This window comes from Staurois parvus, unplaced genomic scaffold, assembly GCF_062004578.1.
Source record: "Staurois parvus isolate SC_StPar_1 unplaced genomic scaffold, SC_StPar_1.0 ptg000059l, whole genome shotgun sequence".
In the NCBI taxonomy this organism is placed as follows: Eukaryota; Metazoa; Chordata; class Amphibia; order Anura; family Ranidae; genus Staurois; species Staurois parvus.
In genome coordinates this window covers 11,722,532-11,742,280 of record NW_028317855.1, presented here as the reverse complement: position 1 = coordinate 11,742,280, position 19,749 = coordinate 11,722,532, and positions in this window count along the sequence as shown.

Here is a 19,749-nt window from a genome sequence, read left to right as displayed (position 1 = left end):
GATGTGGAGTGAGAACCGTGGGGAGAGCCTGTTGGTGAGCAGATAGTGAAAGGAAATGCATGCAGACATAGTGGTAAAGAGGACCAATAAATACTATGCATGTGTGCCAAATGAGGCACAATACTGTGCATGCATCGTCTTATTGACACAACCAGCAGCCATATTTGACAGAACATACACACCACCTTGGAGGAGTCCACGGGGGGAAAATTATTATTTAAACCTCAACTTTTCCAAGTAAATTTTAGAATTAAATTATTAGTCTTTTTTCACACTCCTTGTGGAGGGTTGTGTTTATGCACCCAAAGAATGAAAGGTGTTCCATGCAGCCAGCCTGTCAAATCAATGACACTCTGTGAGACACAGCGGCTGCACAAAACTTATAACACGTCTGTTTACATCCATTCAGGGACAGACGCAAGACTCTGGACACAGATACTCTGCATCCAGAGGTGTGTGTTCATGCCTGTATGGATGTATACATTGGAACTTACATTAAGATTCATACAGCTGCTGCATCTTTCAGGATGCCATTGATTTTGATTCTGAATAGAGCTTTATTCTAGTCCAACTAACTAGTCTATTACTTATCCTATATTATTATTATTATTATTATTATTATTAATAACTTGAAATTTACATTTCTGTATAAAAGTAAGGTGGAAACAAAAAGGGCATTTTACTTCCTGTATTTTTCTTTTCATATAACTAAAGGATACTGTTTTAATCTTTTTTCATCCTTTGTTGTATCTCAGTGGTCCTGTAGCCACTTCCCGTCTGTGCGTATGCACTCCAGAGATGATTGCATGGCCACTCATAGTCTATATTGGAAGCAAGAAAATAGAGCATTGCCATCCTACAACAGGAAATACCTGCCTAAACAAGAACTTTCATGGCAAGATTGCCAGGTATTACTGGATGAAAGCTGCAGATTTAAATATATATATATATATATATATACAGTTGTGACCAAAATTATTCAACCCCCAATGCTGTAAAGGGGTTTAGGGACTATAGTGTACATTTGGAATTGTATTCAGAATCAAATCCTACAAGGACGTTGTAACTACCCAAATGCAACTAAAATGACATCAATTGTTTATGTAATACAGTAGTAAATGGTTCTTATGTGGTTTCTTCATTGCCACAATTATTCAACCCCTTAAAGACTACCACTCTGAAGAACAGAGGTTCATACAGGTGCTTTCCATCAGGTATTGAAAACACCTGTGGATGTCACCGAGCAGCAATCAAGCATAATAAGCACCAATTAGGCAGCTTTAAAATGACTGTGATACTCAGCTCCTTCTAGACATTTACTGGTGTGGTTACAAACATGGTGAAGGCAAGAGAATGGTCCAGGAAGACAAGAGAAGAGGTGATTTCTCTTCACAGGAAGGGCAATGGCTATAAGAAGATTGCAAAGATGTTAAACATACCAAGAGACACCTTAGGAAGCATCATTCGCAAATTCAAGGCAAAGGGCACTGTTGAAACGCTACCTGGTCGTGGCAGAAAGAAGATGCTGACTTCGACTGCTGTGCGCTACCTGAAGCGTAGAGTGGAGAGAAGTCCCCGTGTGACTGCTGAGGAACTGAGAAAAGATTTGTCAGATGTGGGTACAGAAGTTTCAGCCCAGACAATAAGACGCACACTGCGTAATGAAGGCCTCCGTGCCAGAACTCCCAGGCGTACCCCCTTGCTGTCTCCAAAGAATAAGAAGAGTATGCCAAAAGCCATGTGGACAAACCACAAAAGTTGTGGGATAGTGTTCTGTGGACTGATGAAACAAAATTAGAACTGTTTGGGCCCATGGATCAACGCTATGTTTGGAGGAGGAAGAACAAGGCCTTTGATGAAAAGAACACCTTGCCTACTGTGAAGCATGGTGGAGGGTCAATCATGCTTTGGGGCTGTTTTGCTTCTGCAGGTACAGGGAAGCTTCAGCGTGTGCAAGGTACCATGAATTCTCTTCAGTACCAGGAGATATTGGATGGAAACGTGATGCAGTCCGTCACACACCTGAGGCTTGGGAGACGTTGGACCTTTCAACAGGACAATGATCCCAAGCATACCTCCAAGTCCACTAGAGCATGGTTGCAGAGGAAAGGCTGGAACATTTTGGAGTGGCCATCGCAGTCACCAGACTTAAATCCGATTGAGAACCTCTGGTGGGACTTAAAGAAAGCAGTTGCAGTGCGCAAGCCTAAGAATGTGACTGAACTGGAGGCCTTTGCCCATGAAGAATGGGCGAAGATACCCGTAGATCGCTGCAAGACACTTGTGTCAAGCTATGCTTCACGTTTAAAAGCTGTTATAACTGTAAAAGGATGCTGTACTAAGTACTAAGATTGAATGTCACTTGGGGGTTGAATAAAACTGATAATGCTGTGAGCACAGAAAAGACATTTGTGGTTATTTCATTATAACTGTTATGTTATATTTGTCTGACCTACAAGTGCCTCTTTAATGTAAATGTAAGCAAGATGACTGAATGATCAAAAGCAATGTCAAACTGGCCAAAACACTCAATTTCAGTGGGGGTTGAATAATTTTGGTCACAACTGTATATATATATATATATATATATATATATATATATATATATATACAGGGCTGGGACAAGGGGTGGCTGCCCCGGCCAATGTGAGGTGGGGGGTGCTGCATGGACAGTTTCTACCTACAAGCTGGCAGGAGTAGTGACAGTCAGCAGCTTCAGAGGAACAAACACTTCTGCTGGGAATGAGAGTATTTGTGCTAGAAGGGAGAGGAAGAACAGGATATGTGGTAGAAGGAAGGGTTGGGGGGATATGTGCTACACAGAAGGGAAAGGAGGTGCAAGATTTATTCTGGGAAGAGTAAATTCTGTGGCAGCAGGGGTATACAAATGATTTTAGGAGGCAAAATTTGGAGGAGAGAGGATGATTTGGGCGAATGTGCTAGGAGAGGGATGGGGGAAGAGGATCTGTGCTAGTAGGGGGGATTTGTACTAGGAGGGGGGATTTGGGTGGATGATTTGTGCTAGTAGGGATGATTGGAAGGGGTTTGTGCTAGGAGGGGGGATTTTGAAGAAGGGGGATTTATGCTGAGGGGAAATTTGAGGGCTAGAGAATTTGAGCTGGGAGGGGGGAATTGGGGAGGGAAAGGATTTGAGCTGGGAGGGGGTTGGTTGGGGCACGGAGGGATTTGTACTGGAAAAGGGGGAATTTTTGTTTGGGGAAGGGGGGGGGGGAGTTTGGCTTGCAAAGGGAATTTATGCTTGAGGATAAGTATGTAGATTAGTGCGCAAATGTTTGGGGAGGTAAGAGGGAGAGGAGTTTTGCTAACACATAATGCTCATACAAACATGGGGAGAGGGGCACTGTTTGGCATCTTTACCCTGGGTGCTAGATAATCTTGCCCCAGCACTGTATGTGTATATTATATATATGTATATATATATATATATATATACACACTGTAAATATATTAAATCCATCATTGGGCTATTACGGTCTTTGGATGGAGCTTTCCTTTTAGGAATATATAAAAGTACATAATTTCTTTATTATGATCAGGACGTTTTTTAAGGAGATAAAATGAAATAATAGTTATCCAGTAAAAGAAAAAATGATGTTGATCCAACCTGTTTACTCTCTAGTGGTGCATAAATAAAAGAGATCCATTTATGTGAGGCACACCTGGTTACTTGACAAACACAGGTCTTAGTAGGTTAGATGACTTGATGAATTACTACATAATGAATTAATTATTATGTCTTATGGCAGATTTATCAATGACCCATAATGAACCTGTGTTTTAAATTATCATAGTGAACAAATGACTATTGTCGCCAATAACTATTTACATTCTTCCTTTCATTTTCAATCTTGTGCTGTAGTAAAAAAAAGATTGTTGCAATGTGTCTTAAATAAAAAAAAAAAAAAAAAAAAAAAAGTATTTTTTTCAGATGTTTTCATAAATATGTTCTTTAAATTTGGCTTACCGTCAACTGATAGGTTAGTGTTCTCATATCTGGGCAGCTCAAAGGCTGGAGTCTTTAGCTGTTCATTTCTTCCTGCCTGCCTCTGACATCTAGTGGAATTTATGGGAAATGCAATCTAGGCATGCACAAGCATGTACTGTATATGTGTTCACATGCTGGGAACAGTGATAAACTTGACATGTTCAGACTAAGGTCCAAACCCACATGTACGGGTCTTCTAGGAAGCTGTTACCTGTATACCAATGATCTGCAGGCAGGACATTGCTCGCCCCACAGCCACATGTATACATGCCCTGGGTACAGATGACTAGTTGTACAGGAAAGCTTCCTGGTGGGCTCACACATTTGGGCTCAGTTCCAACTCAAGCTCATCACTGGTGGGGATATATTTTATCACATTTTTAGGGTTCTTACAGTAATATATTGGATTACCAATATGGTAAGTTTTTACGAAATTAACCACTTGACCTCCAGAAGAATTTAACACCTTCATGACCAGGCCGTTTTTTGCTATTGTAACTGGCAATTGCATGGTCACTCAACACTGTGCCCACTTTTTTAGGTTTATCATACAAAGAGCTTTTAATGGTATTTGATTACCACTGTTATATATATATATATATATATATGAAAACAGACCAACACAAATCTGAAAACAAAAAAAATGTCTACTTTGTTATAAAACATATCCAACAAAATCAAATTTCTTCAGAAATTTAGACAAAAATGTATTCTGCTACAGGTTTTCAGAAAACAAAATCCCAATAAGTGTATATTAATCGGGTTATGTGAAAGTTATACAGTCTACAAACTATAGTATATATATTTGAAAATGAATTAAGCCTGATGTACTGATGGCCTCTCTCAATTCTTGAGGCCCTTAAAATGCCAGGACAGTACAAATACTCCCAAAATGACCCCTTTTTGGAAATCAGACAGGCCAAGGTATTTATTAAGAGGCCTGGTGAGTTTTTGAAGTAGTCATTTTTAGACATTTTTTTTGGAAAATTAAGATATTAAATAAAAAAAAACTGAAGGAAAATGAAAAAAAAATAAAAAAAAACCCCTAACATTAACATACTGTCACCAGTGCAGTACAGCATCATGGTGTGGTGATGACCAGGACACTGACTGGTGACTGTATGTTCAAAAATAAAATAAATAAAGAAAATTTGTATTTAATTTTTAAAACTTTTTTCCCCAATTTTTTTTTAACATACTTTCATCAGAGTGCTATACTAACCTATGGCGAGGGCAGTCAGGTCTGTCACATGATCTCTCCAGCAGCCAGCTTCAGTGGAAAGATCGCCAACAGCAGCAGCAAAGCCTAGGTTATAACGTCACCCATAGGCATACTATGGGCAATCCATTGTTGGCTGTCCTTCCTGCACACTGAAGCCAGCACTGGAACCTGATCATTTCTCCAGACCAGAACGGCCGTATAAATAAGTTTAAGCTTCTTTCTTTCATTTATTGTCATTGATTACTTAAATTTCTGAAGTTAAAGTGGCAGTAAACTTTTTTCTACTTTTATTTACAAGTAATATGAATATCTCCTAAACATGCACTGTTGGAGGAGATATTCGCTCTTTTTGAGAGCCAGTGCATGCGTTCTGAAGGAACAGCATACCCGTATCATTCCTTCACAGCACTGTGTCGTGGCCCAGGACTGTGGTGCCATCACGGCTTGGCCAGATAGCCCACGGAGCACACGAACATGGCCGTGAAGATGGAAGCCTCTGCAGCAGTGACAGGGTGCTGCTGGAGGGCTTCGTTTTAAGGTACGTCCTTCATAAGGTGCCAGTATGAGATGCATACTAGCACACTATGACATTTTTTATTTTATTTTTTTTTAAAGCTGTGGTTTACTACCGCTTTAACTTGCTCCAGCTCCAACTGGTTTGAACAATGACTCAATGGCTCAAAACTGTGGAGACAGAGTATTTAAACCTGTGCTCAGATCATGCACACTAAGGCCCCATGAACACTGGGCATTTAGCCCTGATGCATGAGATTTCAACATTTTTTGTGCGGGCAGAAGGTACAGCGGTGCTGTTCAGCCCAACTGCTGGCCATTTGTAAAACTTTATGAGAGGCTGAAAGCTGCTGTGGTTGTATGGTGTACCAAATACTACTAACATTTAGGTCAGTATGGTTTCTTTGTAGAGCTGCACCAGATTTTGCACTCTCCAGTCTGAGTAAATCAACCCCTGTTTTTTTTGTAAGAGCAGCCTGCCAGCCCTTTGAAAACAATTAGATATTTCTAAGCTGTTAGGCTGATGTCAGATGGTAAATTCTTACACTAGAGACAAATTGCCAGGCAAAGAATCGCTAAAGAGCCTGTGTGTCCCTATGGAATTGCTCCCTCGGTAACCAGATGCAGTGAAATTTTGCTCTGTCAATGGCTCGAACAATGCTGAATCTGAATCACTAATGATGGGAGCGACAGCTCCCTGCCCTCTGCTATAGGAGGAGCAATTCCATAAGGAGAAACAGGCAGGTCCTTTTGATAATTTGCCAGCAACTGGTTTACTAGCAGCAGAATGGACCACTCAACATCAGCTTTAAAAAGTGACACTAAACTCTGGTTTAAAAAAAGAAAATTATATTTAAGTATGTATTTTTAACTCAAAATGGTACCCTCTATATCTCTCTGGCTCCTCCAGATCTCTAAATTCCTTTTTCTTTCTGCTGTGATCCGACTTCCTGTTAGAGGTGTTTGTCTTCCATGGTCCCACAGTGTGTAGGAATGTAGCCACCCGCTCTTGCTCATTCCTGAGATGGACTACGGCACATAGTATATTTTGCTTAGAGCAGTGCAGCTAATGTGCACTGCTCATTCCAAACAAACAAAAGTGAGGGGAGGAAAAAAGGAGAGGTTCTGTAGCTTGCAGGGGATGTTAAAAAGGAAGCAAAACAACTTAATCAAAAATAGATTACAGGAAAATTAAAGTTGTGCTCAAAAGTTTGCATAACCTGGCAGAAGTTGTGAAATTTTGGCATTGATATTGAAAATGTGACTGATCGTGCCAAAAAAATGCTCTTTTATTGTATGATGATGATTTATTGTATTGTATGATGATCATATGAAGCCATTTATTATCAAATAGTATTAATAATAATAATAATAATTGTTTGGCTCCTTTTTAAATCACAATGATAACAGAAATCGCCCAAATGGCCATCATCAAAGGTTTTCATACCCTGGAATGTTTGGCCTTGGTACAGACACACAAGGGGACACACACGGGTTAAAATGCCAATTAGAGGTTAATGTCCCACATCTGTGGCTTTTTAAATTGCAATTAGTGGCAGTGTATCAATAGTCAATGAGTTTGTTAGCTCTTACGTGGAAGCACTGACTAGGCTAGATACTGAGTCATGGGGATCAGAAAAGAACTGTGAAAAGTCCTGCGTAACAAGTAATGTAACTTTATAAAGCTGGAAAAGGACATAAAAAGATGTCCAAAGCCTTGAATATGCCAATCAGGACTGTTAAATCACCTATTAAGAAGTGGAAAGTTCGGGGATCTCTTGATACCAAGCCAAAGTCAGGTAGACCAAGAAAGATTGCAGCCATAACTGACAGAAGAATTGTCCAGGATTCAAAGAAAAACCCACAGGCATCCTCAAAAGAAATACAGGCTGCTCTGGAAAAAGATGGTGTGGTTGTTTTTAAGGGGTACAACACAGTGATACTTGAACAAAATTGAGCTGTTTGGTCGATGTGTCAAAAAGAAGCTTTTACTGCACCAATGAATATAATATAAGGTACCGCGCTATATTTAGGACTAATTGCTTACTCACTTATGGTGGTGACTATGTACTCTCTACAGTATAGTCATGAACAGTTTATATTATGATGAATGAGAAGATAAAAAGAAAAATGACAGTGTCTTATCATAGATAAACAGTGGATTTTATTAAGTGCCCAATATGCACTCACATTTAAAAGGATTAATCACGCTTTGTATAAAAAGCCGCTGCAAGCGGTGATAACCAGCCTCTTTAGTGTGTCAGCACACACTGACAATACTCGCCGTGTGGGTAGTCGGATCACTGGTGACGTCTCTGCCCCTCTGGTGAGGTGAGCTGTTCCAAGCCTTCTCCACACTTTTTTCTTCCCATCATTCTGGGAATCTTAGTTTCATTCATCCAAAGAATGCTTTTCCAGGAACTGGTCTGGCTTTTTTAGATGTTTTTTGGCAAAGTCTAATCTGGCTTTTCTGTTCTTCAGGCTTATGAATGGTTTGCACCTTGAGGTGAACACTCTGTATTTGCTCTTGTGAAGTCTTCTCTTGATTGTAGACTTTGACAATGATACACCCACTTCTTGGAGAGTGTCCTTCACTTGTCTGGATGTTATGAATGGGTTTTTCTTTACCGTAGAGAGGATCCTGCAATCATCCCACTGTTTTCTTCTGTGGACGTCCATGCCTTTTTATGATGCTGGGCTCACCAGTGCGTTCTTCTTTCCTCAGAATGTACCAAACTGTTGATTTGGCCACTCCTAATGTTGTTGCTATCTCTCTGATGAATTTGTTTAATTTTTGAAGCCTTACAATGGCCTGTTTCACTTGCATGGACAGCTCTTCTGAACGCATGATGTAGGTAGAATCAACTCCAGACCTTTTACCTGCTTAATTGATGAAGAAATAACGAAGCAGTCGCCCACACCTGGCTATGAAACAGCTTTTGATTGAATTGTCCAATTATTATTATACAGTATTTTTATAGCGCCAGAAAGGTTTGCTCAGCGCTGTACATTAAAGTGGGGGACAGAACATGAGACAATACAGTAACAAAACAATACACGAGGGGTTCGAGGGCCCTGCTCTTTCAAGCTTACAATTACATTTGTTCCCTTGAAAAAGGGGGGTTGGCTACTCTTAAGATCTGTAATTCCTAAACCCTTCCTCCAATTTGGATGTACATACCCTCAAATTAAACCTGAGAGTGTGCACTTTCAGCCCATATCCATTATATGACTATAGCTTGAATATGTTTTGGTAAATACCTGAAAAATGTCAAATTGTGCCTGTGTCCAAATATATATGGACCTAACTGTATATGTCTCTGTATACCTGGGGAAGACATGCCTTGCTCACCCAACTTACTTCAAATAATTTATTTGAATAGAAACAGCCTAAGGGAAAATAAATTAGGCAAAGTACCAACAGGCAATAAAACAACATATTGACCCAAATAGAAAATGATCTAAAACAATATTTCTCAACCAGGGTTCCATGGCGATCTACCTGTTAAACAGACAGCTGACAGTTAAATTGGGTCTCAGCCAACACAAGTAGAGTAGTGTGGAAAGTGGGTGTAATAAGACCTCTCTCATAGTGCAATCCTTCCCACCAGCCCCTCCTTTCCTCCCATACACTCCAGGTGCTTGTATGTGACATCACCTGGGATGTACGAGAAGAGAGGAGTGACCAGTGGGAAGGAATGCACTATGAGAGAGGTTTTATTACAGTGGCTTCCTGCGCTACTCTGCATTTGGAAGGAAACTGCTACTACAGTGTACCCTCTATGTGCCCCATGCCCTGCTGCGGACCCCATGATTAGGACCCATTGCCCTACTTTGGACCCCATGATGGAACCCACTGCCCTGCTGCGGGACCCGTGATGGGACCCATGCCCATTTTTTTTACTGTGGTCTACATTGCCCTGCTGCGGGTCCTGTGATGTGCCCAATGCCCTGCAGCGGGCCCCGTGATGTGCCCCATGCTCTGCAGCAGTAACCGTGATGTGCTCCATGTTCTGCTGCAAGCCCCATGATGTGCCCCATGTTCTGCTGCGAGCTCCGTGATGTGCCCCATGTTCTGCTGCGAGCCCCGTGATGTGCCCCATGTTCTGCAGCAGTAACCGTGATGTGCCCCATGTTCTGCAGCAGTAACCGTGATGTGCTCCATGTTCTGCTGCAAGCCCCATGATGTGCCCCATGTTCTGCTGCGAGCTCCGTGATGTGCCTCATGTTCTGCTGCGAGCCCCGTGATGTGCCCCACCTTCTGCTGCGAGCCCCGTGATGTGCCCCACCTTCTGCTGCGAGCCCCGAGATGTGCCCCACCTTCTGCTGCGAGCCCCGAGATGTGCCCCATGGTCTGCTGCGAGCCCCGTGATGAGCCCCATGCCTTGCTGTAAGCCCTATGACATGGTCAATACCCTGCTGTGAGCCCCAGTATGTGCTCCAAGCCCTGCTTTAAGCCCCACAATGTTCCTCATACACTGTTTTGTGCCATAGGATGTGCCCCATAATGTGCCCTGCTGCATGACCCCCCCCTCCATGTAATGTGCCCTGCTGTGCCCCCCATGTGCCCTATAATGTTCTCTGCTGTCCCCCCTATCGTGTTGTCTAGCACCTACTGTGCTCTGTATCTCAAGTTAAACCCAGTATTGAGCATCTGTGCAGAAAAAACACAGCACACAACCCTATTACACTTACCTATTCACATAAAATAGGTAATTTTTATTTTTTTTTCTATCATTTAATGTTATATCTTAAAATAACATATCACAGCTCTCTGATCACATTAGTGTTACATGAGCTGTAGATCTGAATGTTATTTCAGGGGTTCTCTGAGATTTCAAACTTTTTGCTAGGGGTTCCTCAAAAGGTAAAAAAGTTGAGAAACACTGATCTATTCTTCTTATACAGCCAATGCCAAAACTGGCTTCCTTTCAGAAAAAGGTAGGGATAACAGCTCCCACTAGTACCCCATTCTGTTTAGTATCTTCTGTTTGAACTCTTTTTTTAATGTTTAGTGAGCGCAAACATAAAATGCATATTTAATACTCATCTAATAAAAAGTGCCAACAACTCTTTTTATTCAATATATTTAAATATCAATAAAAAGCTACTTAAAGCACAACAGTCTGGTTTGCTGTGCAGCACAAACCTTTTGAGTAGAATTTATGTAACTGTGAAGGTGGTAGACTGCTGGAATGAAAGCTGCAGGTGGAAAGATTGGCTATTTCTTATGCAAAAGGAATAATGCCAAAAAAGAAATACATGGTATTTTAGACCACCCACATGAAAACAAATTGACACGACAAATAAATAAGTTTAAAGCACTCCATACATTAAATTTTTTATTGTTGTTGCAATATAAACTACACAACAAATCACCAATTTAGTAACAAACTTTGGCAAAAGTCATCAGCTAATACTTTAAACATGATTTACAAGGAAAGAATAGTTAACAAACTTAATGTGGTCCCTTCTTAATACTATATAGTCAATGCAGTGTAATGTTTTCAAACCTAGTGTGGAGGAAAATGGAGTATCCAGAGGAAACCCATGCAGGCATAGGAAGAAAATGTAAACTCCACGCAGGGAGTGCCGTGGTTTGCATTCAAACCAACGACGCTAGTGCTGCTAGGCAGATGTGGCTAAGTGGTTAGCACTTCCACCTAACAGTACTAGGGTAATTGGTTCAAATCCCAACCACGGCACTATGTGCATAGAATTTGCATGTTCTCCCTGTGCATGCATGGGTTTCCTCCGAGTATTCCGGTTTCCTCCCTCACCTCAAAGACATGCTGGTAGGTTCATTGGCTCCTGTTTATATTGGCCCAAGAATGTGTATGCATGAATGCGAGTTAGGGACCTTAGATCGTACGATCCTTGAGTGTTAGGAATGGATGTGAATGTACAATACAATGGGGAAAATACTTATTTGATCCCCTGCAGAATTTGTAAGTTTGCCCACTTACAAAGAAATGAAAGGTCTATCATTTTTATCATAGGTGTATTTTGAATAATAGATACAGAATATTAACCAAAATCTAGAAAAAAACACATGATACAAATGTTAGAAAATGAGAATTCATGTGTTTTTTTCTGGATTTTTAGTTGATATTCTGTCTCTACCATTTAAAATACACCTATGATACAAATGATAGATCCTTCATTTCTTTGTAAGTGGGAAAACGTACAAAATCTGCAGGGGATCAAATAATTATTTTCCGCACTGTATGTAAAGCTATGTGTAAGTTGATGGTGCTATATAAGTACCTGTAATGAATAACATAGAATATTTAAAAAAACCTCAGCTTCGATGTAAAAGTTCCAGAATCTGACAGAACTTGGGAACTGGACCACTAGGCACTCATAAGTCTTCTGAGCTTTGTCTATAGGCTGATTCTAGAATTTTAATAAACATCATGTACAGATGTAAGACCAAGAGAAATGTTATGCCATTATTGGGACTGAGAGAGAACATAATGTAATCCTATGTCATTTAACCTGTGTCTCTTGAATGAGAATGCATTGTGGTTATATGGGTCATCTTCCAACTTCTTCTCTGCCTTCTAAGTTTTTCCAGAACGTATTCTGCAGCCATAAAAAAAAAAAAATAACACGCAGACAACTGGATCTAAAAAAAGGTTGTGTATTTGATAGGCAGTAAAGATGTGAATACAGCAAATTACAGTCAAGGACCAAAATGCAAAAGAGTTACATTTATTGAGATTCCTGTACTGGACATGCCTAAGGTGGCCAAAGGACAAAATCAGCCATGAAATGTCAGGTTAATTGCTTTGCTTAACTAGACCAATAAAAAAAAAAAAAAAAAAAAAAAAAGACACAAACGCACGCACGCACACACATCAAACGTTCAGCCATTAACTTGATCTAATCCCAATAATGTTTCCTAAAGTATTGTGCATTAAACTGAAATTATTTCATAATATGCCATCTATTTTTCGTCTACATACCTGCCCACCAGCACAGACTGTACATCACTGCTTTGAACCATTTTCTTGATAGTGACAACATCAATCAATACCAGCGTAATGAGTGTTATCACCAGCACTTCTAGTCGCTATCAGAGGAGAATGTGACAGGGTGACAACACAGGAGCACACTTTTATGGAAGTATCACCAGGTACTATTTTAAACTGCAAATCTGAAAAACAACTTCTGAAATTATATTCAAACTGGAATTCTAGTATGATCTTCAGTTTTACATAGTTGTACAGGCTCCTCTTATGTTCTTGGTGTGTGCATTAGAAGATGCAGAAAAAAGTCAAATTATGTCAGCCCCATTTCCTGGCTGGAGGATGTCTAGCATCATCTAGCCATCTCTTCCCACTTGGACTATCCTTGGCCTGCCCCTTTGGATTATGGATTTCAGTTCTTTTAATTATGCAGCTGGGCATAATGCTGCCTGCCTCAAATGCTCACTTCTCCAGACTGACATCCACCCACCAAGGTATATTTGTAGAACTACCCCTGAGAGAGTCCACTGCCTGCATCAGGGCTGGGACCCTTAAGAGCTGGTTTTCAACACGACTTGCACAGAAACACGCTGTGCATTCCTGTGTGGTTCATATGCAATTCGGCCACAAGGTTCACCACGTCGAACGGCGTGATGACGTCACGCAGGATCACACCCAGGAAGAGAAATGGCTGAAGAGGAGTGTGAATCAAGCCTCACTCTGGTGGTAAATGGCATGTCACCCCAGGAACCCGGTCAGAAGCAGCAACCAGCCCCAGGGAAGGGACCGCGGCCCACATGCATCGGGGTGACATCGGGGCAGCAACAACAGTCCCCACCTAAAAAAATGCCAGTGGAAAAAAAGGGAGAATACTAGGAAAGAAAAAACAAAGGGAAGGCAATTGGGATGAAACAAGGGAAGTCCCATCAGAATATGGAAATGTAAGGAAAAAAAAAACTGCCGGAGTGAGAGCAATATTTCTAGCACCAGACCTCCAAAAACTATACTGAACCTATAGGGACATATTGGGCATTTGTTTACTCGGTGCAACCTCATCTTTTATACTCTACCAAAAAGTGGCTAATTTATTGCAATTCTGTGCCCTAAAATTAATTGTGGTGTGTTTTTTAACCAAACTTTTGCATTTCCTTGACCTTTGCGGTAACATCATATGACATAAAAAATTGGAACTATCTCTATTTTATTCTTAAGGGTGTCAGATTTCAGAAAATATATATTTTGGGGGTTTATGCAATCTTCAGGTGTGCAAAAAGCACTAAAACTACTCTGGCAGTGAAAGGATTAAAGACAGCTCTGAATGTAAAGGAACAATATCTCTTCATACTTTAAAGAGAATTAATTTTTTTTTTGGGGGGGGTGGGGTGTTGACTAAAGTTACTCTTTCAGTGCACTTTTTGTGAGAAAAAAAAATCCCCTCTGAGTGATCAACATACATTGCAGGGATTTTACCAAACTGCTGCAGATTCCTGTTTTTGCTCTGTAGAGTAGAAGAATAAATGTAAACAAGAGTAACGGTTTCATTATTAACCCCTTCACGCCTAAGGGTAAAACAAATTTTAATGCCCAAGTAAAATTTTGCAACTTTGACATACCGTATTTGCCGGCGTATAAGACGACTTTTTGACCCTTGAAAATCTTCTCAAAAGTCGGGGGTCGTCTTATACGCCGGTACACATGTTAGGGGGGGCTGCGGCATTAAGTACAGGGGTTTGCAGGGGCTGATGTCTCTTACCTGGATCCAGTCCCACGACGATCCGGTCCAGGAAGCGCGGCGTCTCCTTCAGTTCGGCCACTGGATGTTCGTGCGGCTGCTCGGCTCCGCCTCCTCACCGGTGATTGGCCGCCAGAACTGTAGCTCAGGAAAGGCACACAGGCGGCCAATCACCGGCGAGGGGGCGGAGCTGAGCGGCCCCGCGAAAATTGAGTGCCGGAGCAGCAGGTAAGTGTTCTGTGTAGAGGTGCTGCTGCAACCACATATGCTGGCTGCAGCAGCACCATACGAGAACAGGGTCAGCAAGTCTCAGTGGGAGGAATAGTGCCCCATCATTGGTGTCACTGATACCAACGATGGGGCACTATTCCTCCCCTTGACACCAACGATGGGGCACTATTCCTCCCCCCCACTGACACCAACGATGGGGCACTATTCCCCCCCCCACTGACACCAACGATGGGGCACTATTCCACCCCTCACTGACACCAATGATGGGACACCATTCCTCCCACTGACACCAATGATGGGGCACTATTCCTGCCACTGACATCAATGATGGGGCACTATTCCTGCCACTGATACCAATGATGGGGCACTATTCCTGCCACTGATACCAATGATGGGGCACCATTCCTGCCACTGATACCAATGATGGGGCACTATTCCTCCCACTGACACCAATGATGGGGCACTATTCCTCCCACTGACATCAATGATGGGGCACTATTCCTCCCACTGGTGTGCATTGGAAGAGGGGTAGTCTTATACGGCGAGTATAGCCCAAACACTACATTTTAGCAGGAAAAGTAGGGGGGTCGTCTTATACGCCCAGTCGTCTTATACGCCGGCAAATACGGTATGTTAGTAAAACCATACATATCATCAAAACTACTGTGTATCCAGGTGGATTATACCTCGTTTTTTCAGGTCAAATTTGGCTTTTTATGGTGGTAAATGGTAATGATATCTCCTGATTTTTTTTTATTATCAAAGGAAAACTGGCACAAAATAGTAAAAAAAAAACAAAAAAAAAAAAAACTTTTTTTTTTCTAAATTTAGTTGTGCGTTTCTTGTTACTATAATAACCTACCACCAAAAAAAACCCAAAATAAGTTCTCCAGTTCCTGACAATCGCAGTGATACCACATATGTGTAGGCTAATTGTTGCCTGTACCCGTAGTACAGCCCAAAAACAATAGTGCGCATTTTGCTTTCTTTTTGTTTTGTCCTACCTAAAACACTAACACTAACGGACACTGACACGACTTGTTAAGAAAAAAAAAAAAATCCTGACCTTTGACCCTCACATTAACCTAGATCAAACTTTGATCTAGGTATATATTTTTTATTTCTTTTTTATATTTTTTTTTCTCTACAAGGAGAGACAATACAATGCATCTCTCTCCTCCATTCAGAGAAAGAAAACCCAGGGCGGACTTTACAGTGATTGATCACTGTGACAGCCAATCAGAGGCTATCACAGCAATCAGGTGACCCAGAATCATGAATTTCGAGTCTCGATGGTCAGTACTGGACCCCGGGCTCTCAGTGACACAAGATACACAAAAATGTGGACCCACAGAAAAAAAACCCAGTTCTGTGAGGCTGCCTATTTGTGCGACATCAGCGTCAATGGGTTAATTAGCTGATGAACTTGCAGTGTTCTAATGAGGAAAGCTACAGTGTCTGCATCCATTAAGAATGAAGTCTTTCACCCTTGAAACAAATGACATTTTTGGTTCAGAGGATGCCTAAAATCTGACTTGTATCTTAGTGCAGACTTCTGCAAAAATCAACGAGCCAGTCACACAAGCAGGAAATGACATTTCTGGAGTCATTCTGTATATCATCTGTGTACAGCAGACCTCCTGGTTGCCGTATAGCACTGAATTTAATAGAAAATTACAGCAGCTGCAGATATAAAAATAATGGTCATTTTTAATAACACAACATTACAATATTGCTTGTCTAGCAATTGTGTATGCTTGCTACAATTTTTTCCTGCAAAAAGTAGTGTTACCTTGAGTTAACCCACTGCAGGTTTAATAAGATTTTTACTACAGTATATGAAAACCAGCGATCCTATATTTCTGCAGGATAATTCACTAAAAGTGTATGCAAGGGTGAATGGATGGGGGCACCCACAGAGGAGGAGCACTAGTCGGGAACCCGAGAAAAGGAGGTCTGGAGCCACTCTGTGTAATACCTTTGCATACAGCAGCGAAGTACAACTTTTTTAAATTTTAAACAAAGGCTTTACAATCACTTCAAGAGGACAATACATTAAGTCCAAATGCCAGTGCACATGTATGCTTATCAAAGTGCTTGAGAAGAACTGTGTATATCTGCATTACCTTGCAGCAAGCAGCTCCATTCTAAACTAGTTACACACGTCACAATCTGATTGAACAATCATATTTAGATTTATCAACAACTCTGTAATGTGAGAGTCTATCAGCTATAAACAGAATGGATTGTTAAAGCAGGTCATTCCATTACATAGCTGATGATAAATGCAATGTTGATTGAACAAACATGCATGTGGCTATATAAAAACAAAAGAATCTGGCTGCTAAGAAGGTACACAGACATAACTCTGGACAATAATTCAACACAAAGCTGTAGGAGCACAAACATTGCCAGGACATTTGTATTTATGTTTTTTTAGATATCCAAAATGAACAACATCACATTACAGGCAGTACTCACATACAGTATCTCACAGATGTGAGTTCACCCCTCACATTTTTGTAAATATTTTATTCTATCTTTTCATGTGACAACACTGAAGAAATGACACTTTGCTACAATGTAAAGTAGTGAGTGTACAGCTTGTATAACAGTGTAAATTTGCTGTCCCCTCAAAATAACTCAACACACAGCCATTGATGTCTAAACAGCAGGAAACAAAAGTGAGTACACCCCTAAGTGAAAATGTCCAAATTGGGCCCAATTAGCCAATTTCCCTCCCCAATGTCATGTGACTTGTTAGTGTTACAAGGTCTCTGGTGTGAATGGGGAGCAGGTGTGTTACATTTGGTGTTATGGCTCTCACTATCTCATACTGGTCACTGGAAGTTCAACATGGCATCTCATGGCAAAGAACTCTGAGGATCTGAAAAAAGAATTGTTGCTCTACATAAAGATGGCCTAGGCTATAAGAAGATTGCGAAGACCCTGAAACTGAGCTGCAGCACGGTGGCCAAGACCATACAGCGGTTTAACAAGACAGGTTCCACTCAGAACAGGCCTCGCTCAGCATCATATCCAGAGGTTGTCTTTGGGAAATAGATGTATTAGTGCTGCCAGCATTTCTGCAGAGGTTGAAGGGGTGGGGGGGTCAGCCTGTCAATGCTCAGACCATTCTCCACACTCTGCATCAAATTGGTCTGCATGGCTGTCATCCCAGAAGAAAGTCTCTTCTATAGATGATGCACAAGAAAGCCTGCAAACAGTTTGCTGAAGACGAGCAGACTAAGGACATGGATTACTGGAACCATAACCTGTGGTCTGATGAAACCAAGATAAACTTATTTGGTTCAGATGGTGTCAAGTGTGTGTGGCGACAACCAGGTGAGGAGTACAAAGACAAGTGTCTTGCCTACTGTCAAGCATGGTGGTGGGAGTGTCATGGTATGGGGCAGCATGAGTGCTGCCAGCACTGGGGAGCTACAGTTCATTCAGGGAACCATGAATGCCAACATGTACTGCGACATACTGAAGCAGAGCATGATCCCCTCCCTTCAGAGACTGGGCCGCAGGGCAGTATTCCAATATGATAACGACACCAAACACACCTCCAAGATGACCACTGCCTTGCTAAAGATGCTGAGGGTAAAGGTGATGGACTGGCCAAGCATGTCTCCAGACCTAAACCCTATTGAGCATCTGTGGGGCATCCTCAAATGAAAGGTGGAGGAGCGCAAGATCTGTAACATTCACCAGCTCCGTGATGTTGTAATGGAGGAGTGGAAGAGGACTCCAGTGGTAACCTGTGAAGCTCTGGTGAACTCCATGCCCAAGAGGGTTACAGCAGTGCTGGAAAATCCACACAAAATTTTGACACATTGGTCCCAATTTGGACATTTTCACTTAGGGGTGTACTCACTTTTGTTGCTAGTGGTTTAGACATTAATGGCTGTGTGTTGAGTTATTTTGAGGGGACAGCAAATTTACACTGTTATACAAGCTGTACACTCACTACTTTACATTGTAGCAAAGTGTCATTTCTTCAGTGTTGTTTACTGCCAGCAGTGTGAATTCAATCATTGTGCTGTTTGGTCATTTTGCACAATCACATTACATTCAGTAGTTAAAAGAGAAGTTCACCTTTTAGACAAAAATAATAAATGCACATTTTTTTGCAGGTAAAAAAAATGTGCATTTATTATTTTTGTCCAAAGGAGCCTTAAGCATTGCACCAGCCATCAGTAGATCGCTGATGCCATGCAGGTCTCCTGCAGACATGTCAGAATATCTGCGTATGATGTACGAGCAAGCAGATATACTGAGAGGAAGCTTCAATGAACTACCACAGCGCTCCACAGCTAATCCTTCACTGCTTTATCCAAAACTGAAAAAAAAAATGGCTAGACTTAAAATTGCAAGAATACTAAAAATAACCAGAATTAATAGCAGAGAAGCGATTATGAAAACATACTATTACCCACTTGCCCTCCAGAGGATTTACCCCCTTCCTGACAAGCGCATTTCTTGTGATATGGCGCTGCGTTAATTTAACTACCAATTGAGCAGACATGCAAAGCTGCATCCAAATGAAATTTACATCCTTTTTTCCTCACAAATAGAGCTTTCTTTCGGTGTTATTTTATCACCTGTACGTTTTTAATTTTTTGCACTATAAACAAAAAAAACTGACAATTTTGATAAAAACAGTATTTTTGACTTCTTGCTATGAAACATGTCCAGTAAAAAAATCTAATTGTCATAAATTTAATCAAAAATGAATTCTGCGACATGTCTTTGCTAAAAAAAAATCCCAATACGTGTAAATTAATTGGTTTACGTGAAAGTTATATCGTTTACAAATGCCAGTACACTGGAATTTTATTTTTTTCCTTTACTATTAATGATGGTGATTAGAGATGAGCGAAGAAATGAAAAATTCGATTCGACTGATTCGGCGAATTCGTGGACAATATTCGATTCGAGTCGAATAAATTCGCTGTGAATTTAACTTAAAAAAGGGTGTTTCTAGGCTTCAGAGAGACTTAATATTAGTGCAGAACACTGTACCTTTAATTTAAATGCCCTTGGAGTCTGCTGGGGAAGAGAAATAATA